At 39.1% G+C, this 12,677-nt stretch overlaps 1 long non-coding RNA gene across 1 annotated transcript in view; it reads right to left on the bottom strand.

Annotated features, from left to right (window-relative positions):
- Positions 1-5,325: 5,325 nt before the first annotated feature.
- The window catches only part of LOC122801383, a 137,290-nt gene continuing 129,938 nt past the window's right edge, over positions 5,326-12,677 (bottom strand). Inside the window, exon 3 of the long non-coding RNA XR_006364703.1 lies at positions 5,326-6,051. This is a non-coding gene — a long non-coding RNA (uncharacterized LOC122801383). The remainder of the gene's footprint in view (positions 6,052-12,677) is intronic.

Below are 12,677 nucleotides of genomic sequence, written 5' to 3'. Positions count from 1 at the left end.
AGAATGGGTTTACTATTGAAATGTCGAACGGCACTACATCGACTGTACTATAGTCGAACACGGAAGTTCGAAAATAGTAATGTCGATGACAAAAAAACAATCTAGGAATGGTTTTAACATGGGTCGAGGTAGGTGTTCAGTATTATTCAGAACTACAAACATCTCCCCTACCTCGACCCATGTTAAAACACAGTCCTAGATTGTTTTTTGTCATCGACATTACTATTTTCGAACTTCCATGTTCGACTATAGTACAGTCAATGTAGTGCTGTTCGACATTTCAATAGTAAACCAAAAGAATGAAGGAGCTTAAATTTGCAGTGAGTTATTTTAATGGTATTGTGGTCCTAGCACTACAGTGGTTGCCTTGGAGACAGTGCCTTTGTGTTTTCAAAGTATTTTATTGTTTGTTTCTGTCTAGGAAAACTAGTCTAGCATTGTTTTATGTTAGTGAGTTACCAAATCAAATACATTACTGGATTGCAGAGTCAGTTTTTCACTTTTGAGTACTTTAGCACTATTAACAAAGTTGGAAGGCATAGCAAAATGAATGGAATAAGCATAGCCAGAGCAAAATTATATTTTATTACATTTGCTTGATGGTAGAAAGAGACAATAAACCTATGCAGTCTGTCCTTTTTATTGGATTTAGCATTAAATCTCCCCTTCATCACTTTTTCCTTACCTGGCTTTCAATATGTTCAGTACCCTCTTGAATGCTCTGTAGATTCCTTCAGTCACCCATTCCAGTAATCCATTTTATGGCTCTGCAACTCTGTGAAAAAAAAAAAATATATATATATATATATATATATATAAAATTTCACAGCTTCAGGGGTAGTTAGTCTTTACAGTCTGCTGAAGATGGCCCTTTTCACCCTCTTTCCTTCCTGTTCAGAATGAACCCTTTGCCTCTCCCTGATATGATCTTGTGAACCAATATCATATCTCCACGTCTTTTTTGGTCTCAAGTAAAAAGAACTCTACCTCCTCTAGGATTTAGTCATAGAGTTGTACAAGGTCAGCTGGCATCCTGGCAATCCCCCAGTTGTGGACTAAAAAAATGACACAAATGAAAAAGTCCTCCAGAGTTGTGGACTAAAAAAGAAAAAGTATTTCTTCAGGGTGAAGAATTATTATCTTTCTAATAATAGCCTTGTCATATTATGCTAAAACTGTAGAAAAAATACTATTCGATCTCTCTGCCACAGTTCCTAAAATGCACATAGACACATACTACAATCAAATGATTGAAGCAGAATTGATCTCACAGATGCTGTGCTCACTCCCAGTCCCCAACAAAACTGATCACAACACTGACTTGTAGGGACTAATTGTAGCATTCTGCATTCATTTACACTCAACAACTATCTCCTTTTTGCCCGCTTGTTCAGCCTTTCCTAATCTTTCCCTGGATTATTCTATCTATCTATTAGTGCTTCAGCTGCCTTTGTGTAATTAATAAAAAGGTTTATTTTAGTCTCTATTACTTCAAATATATCTGACACAAGCACACTACACAGAGTATCAGGCCCAGGGAAGACTCTCACACTACTTCACTAGTCACTTTCCTAATTCCTGATATTGTCACTCTCACCACACCCCAGGGTCTAATCATTCAGTCATTCAGCTCTCCAGTTACACAGTCTTTGTCATAACCTTAGCTCCTCCAGTTGTCCTTTCAGCTTCCCCTGTAGGAACAAGTTGAAGGCCTTACTAAAGTCCTGGTGGACTATATTGACTGGTACTCTCCTGACAAGCGTACCTGTAATCCAGTCATAAAACTATGAAAGGTTAGACTGACAAATCTTTCTGGCCTTGAACCCATGTTGGTTGTAATTAGCAATACTTGGCGTAGGTGGGCTGGGATTTAATTAAAGGGGAAGATGTGGAGAGGGGTGCAGACATACCTCCCAACTACTCCCCATTCACAGGAGCATTTCACTTTTATTGCGTTTTATTGTCTGTATTTTAATAGCTCTGATTTGTGCTCTTTCATTGGCTCAGTTACCAATCCAATGAAAGAGAAGCTCATCAAAGTCAAAACAGAATAAATGAGCCCATCCAATGAAAGAGGAGCTCATCAAAGTCAAAACAGAATCAATGAGCCCATCCAATGAAAGAGGAGCTCATCAAAGTCAAAACAGAATCAATGAGCCCATCCAATGAAAGAGAAGCTCATCAAAGTCAAAACAGAATAAATGAGCCCATCCAATGAAAGAGGAGCTCATCAAAGTCAAAACAGAATCAATGAGCCCATCCAATGAAAGGGGAGCTCATCAAAGTCAAAACAGAATCAATGAGCCCATCCAATGAAAGAGGAGCTCATCAAAGTCAAAACAGAATAAATGAGCCCATCCAATGAAAGAGGAGCTCATCAAAGTCAAAACAGAATAAATAAGCCCATCCAATGAAAGAGGAGCTCATCAAAGTCAAAACAGAATCAATGGACTCAGCAGTGGTTTCTAGCTACACAGTGCCTGGAACAATAGCAAAGTGCACCTATAAAGACAGACCAATTGCATAGTGGGCTTATAACTGCCTACACTATTGGTCATTTTTTTCTAGCTATATCATTTGTTGAGCAGACCAATAGCACAGTTCAGATAGAAAAACAGACCAATAGCCCAGGCAGCTATGCTAATGGTCCATTTTTTCCAGCTGAAAGTTCTGTTGTGCAGCAGACCAATAGCACAGTATAGATAGAAAAACACACTAAATGGATTTACAGTACAATGAAACTGGAAGTATTAAAAGCCAGCAGTGTAAGCCATTTATGACTAGACAGATAGTACCAAGGATCTTACATAAAGCTATCTCTTACTATAACCTTTTAAGTTCAGAATACCTTTTTTGGTCTTCAGCCTCATGCCCAGAGGGGCACTTCCCTTTTCAGTCATCTGCCAGTGCTATGATTTTTAATGTTCAGAGGTAGAAAGGTACAGGTGTAGGAGACAGAAAGATTCTTGAGAAGGGCGGGGTCAGTTTAAGACTTGCAGTTTAGATTATTCCACTGTTGTTGTATAAGACACCAGAATGATGCAGTTTAATTAGATAATTAGATACTGCTGCCTGTCGGACATGTGAGGAAATAAGCAAGGACAATTTACATATGTGGCGGTACTATAAAAGGGTTAAGAATGCTTGGAGAAGAATGCAGGAGATATAAAAGTAGATTCTGTCAGGAAGGTAGAGAATAGTTGGTTGTTATGTCTATGTGAGATTGAGGAAAAGAAGCAGGAATGAGTCCAAAAGAGAAGAAAGGTTTGTTGGCTTGAAAGGAAATTATAAAGGGATGGGAAAAAGAGTTAGCAAGGCTTTTTAAGATTGAAGTTCAAGAGTAGATGAAGAGATTAATTTGGGTAGTTAAGAAATTATTTGGATAAAAAGTTAGGGACAAGATGCAGCAGCAGGGAGGGTACACATTCCATGCAGCTGCAGAGTACATGTAGCACTCCTTTTCATATCAAAATTTATAGATGGCAGGCCTCAAAATTTAGAAGTGAGGGAAGGATACAAAGTGAAGGACATTCAGGCCCTTAGCTAGGATGATGTGTGCACTGAATGTATGATCTGTTCTTGCTAGTTTGAGAGAATGGGAGTGGATGAAGAGACATTAGTCTTCTGTTCTGGGTAATATAGTCAAAGTTAGAATATTAGGAAAACTTAGACATACGTGGTTTTGTTGTTAGATACACAAGCACTAGTATGGAGAATGTATTATATTACTGGTGCAATATGGATATATCTGCAATAGCTTTGATGTTATTTCTGTGAATTATACTTAGTAAATAATAAAGATGAATTAAGGAAAAAGATCCCATGAGTTGAAAGAGTCAGGGGTACTCACAGCAGATTTACTGAAATGCTGAAGCCCTACATCTTTGCAATCACTCACCCCACAACACTTACTATGGTCTGTATATTGACAATTTGAATTCATTTTTCACGACACCCAAGGACATATTTAAATGATACGATTGGTTAACTTGGCCTGGGGGTTACATCAGGATTAACACAGTCAGGGGACTCACAGCAGATTTGCGGAAATTTGCCTTTTGGGTGTTGACAAACTCAATTTATTTTCCAGGACAGCCAAATATGTGTTTGTATTCAAAAAGAACTACATTAATGCTGGACTCAACAATTCAGAAAGGCAGCCTGTTCTTGTTGGTAACACCCTATCAGACCACTGAGTTCACTAGTGCAAAAAACTAGCTATGTCCAGCAGCAGAAATAAAGCTCTCATTCTGAAATAAATAATATTTCAGCCAATTACATTCACAGATCAAAGCAAGGATTAGTACTGGATGAATCTTTGAAATTCTCCTTGCCATCTCTCCCTTTTATACATCTTATGTCCACATCTACACTAAGAGAGTTATACCAGTATACTGCAAGACCAGATTATAATAGCTTTAAAATTGCACTGCAGTTTTTGTAGTACGTGGAGCATGCTAGTTATGTTCCAGTACTGAGGAAAAGACAACCTTGTTATGCACTTCTTGATGTCAAGCAGTACATGTATAACAAGCTTTGTTATGCACTTTTTGCAGCTTTTATACTCTAGTATCACACTACAGAACAGCGCTGTGAAACATAAACAGCTTTAAAAGCTGTAAAACACCCCCCCACCCACACACCCATACATGCAAGTGCATGCACACAAAGGCATACTGAAGTGTTTAACAGCTTTTAAAAGCTTTTAGTTCAACAGCGGTACACTTAGCTTCTGGCCACCGACAGTGTGAAATCACTCTTACACCTTTTCATTTCTCTGTAACTAGTATTTTGGAGCAGCTGAAGATCCATATACAACAAGTAATTATAATTAGGTTTCTCTAGAACATAACTACTTGTTTTGTGTTCTCAACATAAATATTCATAATTCACTTCTTAATCTTCTCTTGACTCTGCACTAGAGCATTTCTTGACATCCATCGCCAAACACATAACAAGTTGGTTATGATGAGAAACCTGACCATAATGCCATAATGCTCTATGTTATGCAATTTTTCCAGCTGTTATGATTAGTTCTCACACTGCAGCATACAAGGTAACCAGCAATGAACAGCATTAGAAGTGTTTTGACAGCTTAAATAGCTGTAATGCACTTCCCTTTGTTACATTCATAAAAATGGCAGAGTGAAGTGTCTAACAAGTTGTAAAGCTCTTGAAAAGGTACATTTTGTCGTTCATCTTGTGTATATTCCATAAGATGATGAGGCTGGGTGTTTGTTTAAGTAGTTTATTACATACAAACACATCAGAATGGAGAACAGTAACATTAAACTTAAATTAACTGACTGACTAGTACACATGCATGCTTACATCTCAGCTGCTCACTGCAAAATGACACTCTTGCTTGCACTTGCTCAGTACTTATATGCATGCGCTCACTGATTGGAATACCTCTTAAAGGAACCTACACACTCTGATCTACACATTTCACTTATGTCTGCTGTCTGTGTGGCAGCACTGTTTAACAACATGTTTACCCTGTAACTGGAAGTGAGATGAAGCAGCTGAAACTCAGTGTACCACAAAGAGTTATGACTGGGTTTCTCTGATCATAAACTATTTGTTATGTGTTCCCAATTTTGGTGTTAAAACTCGCCTCTCAAGTTTTGATTTGATCTTCCTTCCTGATCAATTTCATTATAATCAGACACCCAGTCATAACCCTCTATATTCCTAACAGAATGTCATGCAACAATGACAAAATCAAACAGTTGATTTAATTTGAAAATTGGGTATATCTTGTGCCTGAGACTGAAATTGTGTGATCTTTTAATTAGTTTAATTGACAATTAAGGGGTAGTGATGCATACGCTTCTGCTCTGGAAGTGTAGTAGGAATTGTCACCAGCCTACACATACATATTCAGTTTCAATAGTTTCTGCAGCCTCAGAATGGTAGGTTGTAACTTGGCACATTTGTTTTCTTCCCTCTCAGCAAAAGGTTCACATTTTCAGTTCTCAGGTTCCTTCTGTGCAGAGTCTGCATGTCCTCTCTGTGTTTGTGTGGGTTTTCTCTAGTTGCTCCAGTTTACTACAAAAACAAGCAAGAAAAAATTAAGTTTAGTTGCTTTCATTTTGAACAACATCAAGGTTAAGAGTTAATGCAAGAAATAAAGCTAACAAGATAACCTTTTTTGTTAGTGAGAAGAAATGTGGCAGAAAAGTAACAACTAATAGTTTTAAAGATGATTGAAGAAAGTACAGTTGGGTGAGTTCTATTTACCTGTAACAGTAGATGGTAGAACACACTGCCTTACTGGCTTATGAGTAGTAGTGCCCTGGAACCCTGTCTCTGGCAGTCTACCAAACCTCAGAACTCCCCCTGCTAGTCTGTGTGAGTGTGATCGACCAATCACCTAAGTGTACAAGGGACTGCCTTTCAGACATACAGACTTTCAAATTTCTAGAGTCCAGAAGGAAGAAAAGATGAAAATGCAAACTTGCAAACACCTACTCTTCTAAACCTAAAATCTCACGCACACACACCAAAGAAGACTACTGATATTAACTCAGTGGCAACTCCAACTCCAAACTGTGTACATCCTAAAAAGGGTGCTGGTGGGTGAGTATTGCAGGTAAGGCAGTGTGTTCTATGAACATGTATTATTACAGGTTGTGATACCCCAGCACTGGCCCAGTAATCAAGGAGACTCAGTCCTCACCATGGGCAGCAGTGGGAAACGTACACACTGGGAGGATGACTAGTACACACACAGCAAAGCGCAATTTCCCTTAAGAGCACATGGAGACCACCACAGTCAGTCTGGGGCTAGTTTCTCCCTCTTTCTCCAGATCCCCAATATGACTCCCCACTGGCACAGCTTTAGGTTTGAGATCTCAGCTGAGTGGCCAAACCAAGACCTCCAGCACCCTCTCTGTTCAACCAGTGCTTTGTATCCCTGCCCACATAGCTGACACACACTCACTTTGAGGTTTGATTTATAAACACATACACACACACACACACACACACACACACACACACACACACACACACACACACACCTGGGAAAGGCTAGCACAGGTTTACTAGCTATGCCGCCTTCTGCCCAGACTATAAGGCAGTTTCCACTGCCACCAGCCACTACTTATCAGTTACTTTAAGGCCCTTAACAAACAGTGTCCAATCCTACTGTGTAATGTCACTATTAATACAAATGGTAGTTTGACCAAGAGCAAAGCTATTAGGCGTGGCCTGCACACTATCAACAAATAGATATGCAAGTACTCTCAGAGCTTAAATATCTCTAGACAGACAAGTGACAATTGAAAGGTTTAAATATATTTAATAACAAATAATAAAAGAACAAGACAATACTGAATATGTATGTACAGTGATATCAGAATTCAAAATCACAGGAAATATTTAAAACAACATTGCAGGACAGTCTCAAATAAATACAGAAAACATCTAAGCTATACCTCACTATATTCCTAACTGAATCTAGGAGAAAGTACTGTACTCTAGTTAACTTACTTATAGCATTGCAAGTGCAGATGTGGTGAGTGGATGTTTCCAGCTGATGTTGTTAGGTCAAACGCAAAATACAAAATGCACAATAACTCTCTGAGAGAGTTCTTAAATTAATATCAAATATTACTGTTGGGATACTTGCAGCATGACATCACTTTTTGTCACCTGACTTCAGTTCCCAGGCTCAACAGTCCTTGTTAGAAACTGCTAGAATTTAACATCTCCCTGTGAAAATACATAGCCTTCAAAAGTTTGCAACTGCTTGAAGACATAAAACAATAAAACACTTACAAAACAATGCAGAAGGCTCCCTAGTTTTAGACATCCTGTTTCCTTGCTGCATTGAATCCATCTCTTTTATTACATGGTTATAAAACAATTTAATTTCAGCTACTTTCCTGAAGTTTTGCAAGTTAACCTTTTATGTTCCAGTTTCCACTGTTAAAAATATATACATTTACACAGCTACAATAGTGTATATACATTTCTGTTCTCTTCCGGAAGGGTACACATTGGATACATCTTTAAGCTCAGTACTGTACAAACCCTTTTCACACATACACTTCTGTACCAGCTGTTTGATATACACATAACATACAGTTCTAATACATTTGTGACACCAGCATATGAATTGTATTGACATTCACAACTCACATATAATTATTTACAAAATTCCAGATAGCTAGGCTGGCAATGTCGCCTTCTGTCACACTTCTTTATATATCATATTAATATTCACAAATACCATATAATCATTTACAAAATCCCAGTGAGCTGGGGTGGCAATATTTTCTTTTGTGACACAGGTAAATAGGACTTCTGCAACTATACTACATTCAACAAACACACTGCCTTACTGGCATATGGATAGATTCCCAAAGCTTACCCAACCTGGAATGAGGAAGAATAAGGATCCAGGAATCCCTGTAGACTGGTCTCAGTGAAACCTGCTCTGGATGTAGAACAGGCATCCAGCTGATAGTGCTTCATGAAGGTTTGGACAAAGGCCCAAGTGGCTGCATATAGAATACTTCCAGAGTTCACTCTTTTCCAGTACACCGCTGAAGAGCAACAGGCCCTGGGGAATGTACCTTTACCTTTAATGGGTGTAACAAAAAGTTAACAGAGGACAACCAGCATACAAAGGTTTGCTTTGAGACAGGTTGACCCTTCTTTGCCACTGTGTAGTAAATAAAAATAATTTTAGCCTTCCTAAAGGGTTTCTTTTGTCAAAGCAGTACCTGAGCTGCTGATGTACATCCAAGGTATGAAGTATCCTTTCTCACTTATTCTTAGATTCTGGGAAGTCCATAAGTGGTGAAAGACTTTCAAGGCATGGGATCAGAGCTGAATCATGGTCAAATGAGGCCATAGGCAGGTTAATGGTTCAGGCTCATCCCCAGCAGCCATTTCAGTGTCCCATTACTTGGCTTTTTCACCCTAGTTACCATAAACACTGTTCAAATCTGTGTGCATATTATTTTCTGCTTTACTTCTACAGTTATTACAGATATTTGGATTTAATTTAAAACTTTTATATCAAATTTTATCGCACAAACACTGGTAGCTATTTGCTAAACAAAACAGTACAGTCTCACAAAGAAAACAGACAGCATAAACAACAGTAAACTTCTCTGCCCTTGAAACTCACATTCATTTAAACTGCATTAAAACCCATATTCATAGAAAATGCATGTGGCCATTGACAGATTAAGTTTACCTTTCATCTGTTTTCAAACCATGTGCCCCTTGTACACATTTTTAGGACCATGTATTATACTCCTTGTATAAATTAGCACCACTTGTTAAGAGTGTGTTTTAAATTTGTAGTTTTGAACATTTTTCTAGTTAGCAATTAAACAAAATGTACAGTCCAGCAATATCAGTCAATATGCACAATCTCTGCAGGGGTAAAAGTCATCTGAATAATTCCACATTAAAGAGATCTGTAACCAATGAAGAAATTGTTACTGGCAAACAACTTTGCATTTTAGTGTTTCATCTGCAAATTCAGTGTTTGCTGCCCTTGAAGAATAAATTACCTATGTTACATTAGCAAAAACAAAAACAAACGTGGTGTGCTGGTAATATTACAGTAGGAAATGTCAGGAAAACTGACAAGAGGCTCAAAGTTACTAGGCATCTCATCTAAAGGAAAACACACGCGAGTACAACACCCTTATCCCTCCCTTATGCTGCACAGTAGTTTCAGCAATTAATCTATTTTGTTGTGGGAAGAGAACTCACAACCTTCTGCACCAAAAGCCAGTGTGCTACCAGTTGCACCACTAACACTGAACAGCAGAGCTTTGGAACTCTATGCATGACATTGACAGATTATAATCCTATGTGATTAACAAAGCAAAAAAATAAAATCAGAAGAGAACTGGCAGTTGGTGTAAAGGTTTAAGGCACTTGCCTGCCTTTAGTTATTAATGGTAAGGGTTTGACTATGAGTAGAATAACTTAACTTGACAGTGCCCCTAACAGGAGCATTACACACACACACACACACACACACACACACACACACACACACACACACACACACACACACACACCTTTAAGGAGAGAAGCTCTGCTGTGCACTCACCCATGCTGCATATCAATCTTGTTTGCGCTGTGTTTTGTAACTCCAGCTTCTAGCATGGGTTTAGATGTCAGCTTAAATCTACCACATGGATTTAGATGATGTTAGAACATTGCCCTAATGAGGAGGTTCCTATGGATTATGGAAATTGCAAGGTAAGGAAGTTTTCCTGCATATTCCTAATGCTTGCTGCGTCTAATGAAGGATCCCACTGAGTTTTTTTACTTAACAAATACACTTTTATTTTTATAGTGAATCTGGAGTCCCCCAAGCCAACATGGCTCCTTCCAGCCAACACGTGTCCTAGGCAGCCACGTAGGTCATCTAGTACTTGATCCACCTTTGAGTGGGATCACTGCCAATATTTCTTTGATATTGATGTGCTTCTGTGAATCCTTGTGCCCCATATTGGCCTACACCTGCATTCTAATTGACATGGATGAATCTGTTTAGACAGATTGTGTTGGAAGAGGATGGAAGAAAGGAAGACCTGGATTGATACTCAAGTGTGTTCTTCATCACTGTAACTCTTGTCTGATGTAGGACAGCAGCAGTAACTGAGATTCTAGATAATGTACATGCTGGATCTAACAATTTTGGACATATCATTAAATGTTCCTCGTGTGGAGATGGGCCAGTGGTACCATGAGATTCATGGGCACTATAAATCCTAGAATTTTTCAGAATTCTCTTGCTGTGGTGAAGTACCTTCTGGAGAATTCCTGAAACACCATCTGGTAAGGCAAGACATTGGCTTTGGGAAGAAAGGCCATTCTTTTTTCAGAGTCGATTAAGAACCCCAGGAAGACAAGGCTGTCAGACATGGCTTTGAAAATTCAACTTGAACCATGGGTGGGAGAGTAAAGTTGAGACTTTCTCTAGTGATTCCAAACACCTGGATACAGACTCTGCACAGATCACCAAGACATCTAAGTTAAGGAAAGATGTGAATACCAAGAGTCCAGCCCTGAGTCACTACCAGAAAAAGGCATTTGGTAAATACTCAAGGTGAAGTGGATACCCCAAAGGGCAATGTAGAGTACTGACAGTGGAAACAAGACACAACAAATCTCAGATATCTCCTGAAAGGATGAGCAATAGAGATATGGTGATATCAATCTTCAAGTCCATGTCACCCTGAAGCAAAGGAAGTGGCACTGCCTGCAGAGTGAGCATCTTGAAGTTGGTGACCTTGACAAAGGAATTCAGGAAGGACAGGTCCAACACTAGTCTCCATTTCAGCTCTTTCTTGGGAACCATGAAAAGTCTGAGCTAGAAACATTTCATTCTTTCTAAAGGAGGGACCTGTTCTATGACCCCTGAGTCCATCATTTGCTGGAGTATAGGAGGGAATAAAAAGGTCTGGTCCAGTGGGCAAGGGGGCACCCCCTTGAAGTGAGGCAGATATTCCTTCCACTGCCATCTGTAACCTCTGTCATTAGTGTTGAACACCCATTTGTCTGAAACTGCTGATAGCCAAGCTGCCTTGTTGAGAAATAACTTTCAAGATGGGACACCCAGAGGGGGACTTGGGAAAAATGGGTGCTGTGCCTTGACATAGTCATAGTCATAGGATGGAAGGGGGTTAGCATTTTTGAGAAAGGAACCTCTCTTGTTAAGTTTGGCAGAGTTCTCATCCAGACATTTTTTTTATTGCCTTGGTTTTTGTTCAGTTGGAACTTCTGTTTGTTGAACCAATGAACATTATTCTGCTTACTGCAGGGAAGCCTGGGAATATGGAACATTTTAGACACAACTTGCATTAGTATACCCTGTCATACCAGTGTAAGAATCTGATAGCTGCTGTACCAAACATACAACCAGAATGAAGTGCACCATTCATAATGTTGTTTTTTAACTTATCAGAAACGTTTTGACTATGGAAGCAGGCATACCTCCTTATAATCACAGATGTCACTGCATTTCAAGAAATAGTATTAGCCCCTTCCAAGGCACTCTCTAAAGATTGTTTTGACACATGAGAAACATTGGACACATTTTTTTTGACACAGACTTTCTGTTCAGCAGGTAGCAATGCAGAGAGTTAATCTAAACTATGCATATACCTCAACACAAACTTTCATATTAAACACTGATAGTTTAACACCTTAGAGGTTTCCATGCTTGATAGAGCCAGCTTCTTTCCCTGAGATTCTAGCCACTTGTCTAGCTTATTTAAAAAAAACTGGGCTTGATGAAGACAGCCTTTTTGTTGGAAGTAGTCACTGGGGGCACAACAGCAGGATCCACAGACAAGTGGGCTTAGAGACCAGGCATAGTCAAGCACACCCTGAATTTCTTAGATACTTTTGTAGGCAAAGACTAATTCAATAGAGGAGGATTGCAAGATTTCTTAAAAAACATTTTCCGGTACTGGAATTAATGGAGGGAAGGTTGCCATGTCTGGGGTCTCCTCCTCCAAAATACCATATATCCTACTGACCATGGGATCAGATGAAGATTGCTTGCAGTTAATACATCCTTAAATCCAGCCAGCATTTGGGAAAAAAAACATCTGCTTGGTTTGCTGCACCTGTCCATCCTCAATGGAAGCTGACTAATCAGACACTGACACTTCTAAAATGTCAGATTC

Source organism: Protopterus annectens, chromosome 4.part1 (assembly GCF_019279795.1).
Source record: "Protopterus annectens isolate FY-2018-M chromosome 4.part1, PAN1.0, whole genome shotgun sequence".
NCBI lineage: Eukaryota > Metazoa > Chordata > Ceratodontiformes > Protopteridae > Protopterus > Protopterus annectens.
The sequence above is the reverse complement of the archived record's forward strand: the minus strand, read 5'-3'. Positions and strand labels throughout refer to the sequence as shown.